This window comes from Trichosurus vulpecula, chromosome 6, assembly GCF_011100635.1.
Source record: "Trichosurus vulpecula isolate mTriVul1 chromosome 6, mTriVul1.pri, whole genome shotgun sequence".
In the NCBI taxonomy this organism is placed as follows: Eukaryota; Metazoa; Chordata; class Mammalia; order Diprotodontia; family Phalangeridae; genus Trichosurus; species Trichosurus vulpecula.
Genome location: NC_050578.1, coordinates 260,516,281 through 260,519,964, shown reverse-complemented (window position 1 = coordinate 260,519,964; position 3,684 = coordinate 260,516,281).

Sequence of the window (3,684 nt, the reverse complement as noted above, 5' to 3'; positions counted from 1 at the left end):
CAACAATGAGACAGTGTTCCAATTTTCCCACATCCTCTCCAACATTTCTTATTTAACTGTTTTGTCATATTAGCCAATCTGACAGGAGAGATGTGGTATCTAAGAGTTCTTTTGATTTGAATTTCTCTAATAACAGTGATTTAGAGCATTTTTTCATATGCCTATAGATATCTTTAATTTCCTCCTCTGAAAACATTCCTGTTAATATCATTTGACCACTTCTCAAGTGGAGAATGACTTGTATTCCTATAAATTTGGCTCAGTTCCCTTTATGTTTTAGAGATGAGGCCTTTATCAGAGACACTGTTTGTAAACTGTTGTCTCTCTGTTGATTTTGCTCTCCTTGCTTGTTGCATTTATTCATTTCTCCTTTATCTCTTTTGCTTAGGATAGATATTGAAGAAGCAAATAATCTCTTCAGTTCTAGTGGAATTTCTGAAGATGTTTCAAATACCACTTTATTATTAATTGTCCATCTTTTTACATGTATGGTTGACTTCAAATCTGAACCACTGATCAGACTTGATGATATCCTGGAAGCCACTGTTTTTTGGAACACATCCAATTTCTCTTTAGGCTTTCTATTGATTTTTTTTATAGACTAGTATGATCCAAATATTTTTTTCCATAGTATCTTAATATCTTTCTCCTGATCATGTGCTGTTGCTGAATTATTAAATTTCACCATTTTTGGGGGTTTTGTAGTAGCCATTTTCTTTATTTATCTTTAACAATCTATAAATTATTTCTAGTGGTTCTTCATTTTCTATTTTCAGGCATTCTTGGCTGTGTCATTGTTTAGTCCTTTAAGTTGTGATTTTCTATGACTCTGTGTTCCCATTTTGGCATTTTCTTGCCAAAGATACTGGAGGGGTATGCCATTTCCTTAATTAATTCATTTTGCAGGTGAGGAAACTGAGGCAAACAGGGTTAAGTGACTTGCCAGGATTACAGAGTTAGTAAGCATCTGAGACCAGATTTGAACTCACTAAAATGAGTCTTCTTGATTCTAAGCCCAGTGTCCTATTTCCTGTATCACTTAGTTGCCATAATTATTTTTTCTCATTTTATGTTCTGTAACATTTTTGTCTTGTTTTTTTTTTCTTCTTAGAGTCCTTTGATGCTCAGGTTGACACTATTCATCCTGTTTTCAAGATGGATATGGTTTACTTGCATAATTAACATATTTTATTTCAATATTGCTGGGGCGTATTTTTGCTTCTCTTCATCTAGATTGACCTTCATTTCTCTGTATTTATATTCCGGAATTGTTATTCTGTCTTATGTTATTTTGAAGAGGTTTACAATTCAAAATACCATATTTTGTCTATTATTTCTGCTTAGTAGGGGATCAGTGGAACATTCATAATTCTCATGTTTTTTTTTTTATCTACTTGTAAACCAACTGTTTTTAGTTCCTTACTTTTTTTTCAAATTCCTCAGGGTTCTTTCTCTTATCAAATGTTGCATCATTTAGCTTTCTATTACAATATTCATTAATAGATGCCTGAATTTTTTTTTTCTAGCTATGTAAGTCATATTTCCTTTTGTGGTCATTTTTTTTCTCTTGATTTATGTACTTATATTGAAGATCTTTCCATTTTATCCTTCCTATAATCTTTGGTAATTTCACTTTCCCACACACCCATTTTCCTCTGTCATTCACTTTCTGACTCTCATATTTCTGACCATGGTTTACTTGGTGGATGGATCACGAACTATTTTAGCCTCCTCCCATTTTTGGCCAGCCATATTTTGCCAGCCTTGCGTGGTCTCTTCTCTAACTGATTTTGGTAGGTCAATACCGGCTCCGAGCAGATGCTGTGCTCTTTCTCTCTGCTTTACTGGAATGAGAAAAAGTCTTTCCCCTCGCCTGTATAAACAATGTCTTGGCATGGTATATGTTCCTTAGTTCTCTGGGCCAATATTAGTAATTCAATGGTTTTCAGCTCTCAGGCATTGGTGATGTGGGTCCCAACAGACTTCTATTTTTCTTGATGATCTTCAGTTATACTGAATGTGCGTTAGGGCTAGGAAAAATTTCAAAAGTTTAGAACTGAGATCACTTTAACACTAGAAAAAAGGCAGGATAGACCAAGGTACAAGGGTAAATATTGTTATAACTCTATGTTGCCTCCTTTGATCTACTAGTACAGCTTCTCTGCCAATAGTGTTAGAGGCAAATTGTCATGCTGAGTGAGCACAGAGTCATTGAGTGTAATTTTTTAACTTATTTTGGTTTCTGGGTGTCGTACACCATGGAGACAGCAAAATAACTTCATCTTTGGCTTATATTTTCAGACCTTTGAGGGGTCTGAGATGTCATAAAGATCTAAGAAGATGTCAAGTACTTAATTTTGTTGGTCGTGTGACCTGTAAGTACTGTTATTTAAATTGTGTCTCTCTTTGTCCATATTGCTAAGCAATTATTGGACCTGAAAACAGGTCATCATAAATGAATGATGAGTAGATATATTTTGGACCCTATATTTTGTATGGTATACACACACATACATACATGCATATCTATATCCATCTATTTCTATACGTATATACATATATATATATATATATATATACTGCAGAATATATATATATATATATATATTATATATATATATATATTGAGAACAGATATATATATATATATATATATATATATATATATATATATATATATATATATCTGTTCTCAATACTTTGATAAAACATCATCTCAGTATTTTCTGCAAGGATTTTGGGATATTCCTGAGAAAAGACAACATGACTTTATCCTATCTTTTATCTAATTCCCCAGTCCCCAGTAATTCTGCTCTTATCAGGGACATCATGGTATAATCAGCATCCATAAATTTAAAAACACTTTTTTAGAGATATAAAGACGTGGTTCTCATGACATGTGGGTATTAGACCCACTTTCTTTGATCTAACCAGTCTTAGTGATTAAGCCCAGTTAGATGATTTCTGTTCTATTATTTTTATCATTAGATTTTAAAAGTCTATTGCACACTTACTTCAGTGTATTTTAGCCATAGGTAGAACCATTAGGCCCATCCTTTGTTATGAGGTCCCTTGCCCTTATAATAAGTGATATCTTACTGGGAAAATTCCTTCAGTTTGTACATTCTGATAAATTTCAATCAAGATGGTGAATTTCTCTGAGCTGTTTGCAAAATGCTATTGAATTCAATTGGCATCTACATTCCTTCGTGGAATTCAAAATGATAGGTTCATTAAGCTAAGAAACAGATAATAAACACAAATAATATGTCAGGCAGTGTACAAAGTGATGGATATCAAAAATACAAGATTAAATGAAGCTAGTCCTTCATCTTAAGGAACTTATATTTTAATGGGAATAAACTAGATAGATAGATAGTCAGATAGATAGACAGATAGGCAGATATGTATATTTACGTATATAAGCATGATGAGGAATGAATGACCCTAGCCCTTTTTCCCAAATGAATTTTGATGCCTACTTCTTGGGAGGGTGAGAAGATGAGATTCAAATAGAGTGGTCAATGAGAAGCCCTTTGTATCAAGCCCCACTTAAAGCTACTTTAGGAGACAACAAGATTCAAAGAGTCTGGTCAATGAAATACTGAAACTAATAGGGGCCCCTTAGCCCCTCTGCCCAGGGCTGAAGAATGGAATAATGTTTTGCCTAGATATTCACGAAAC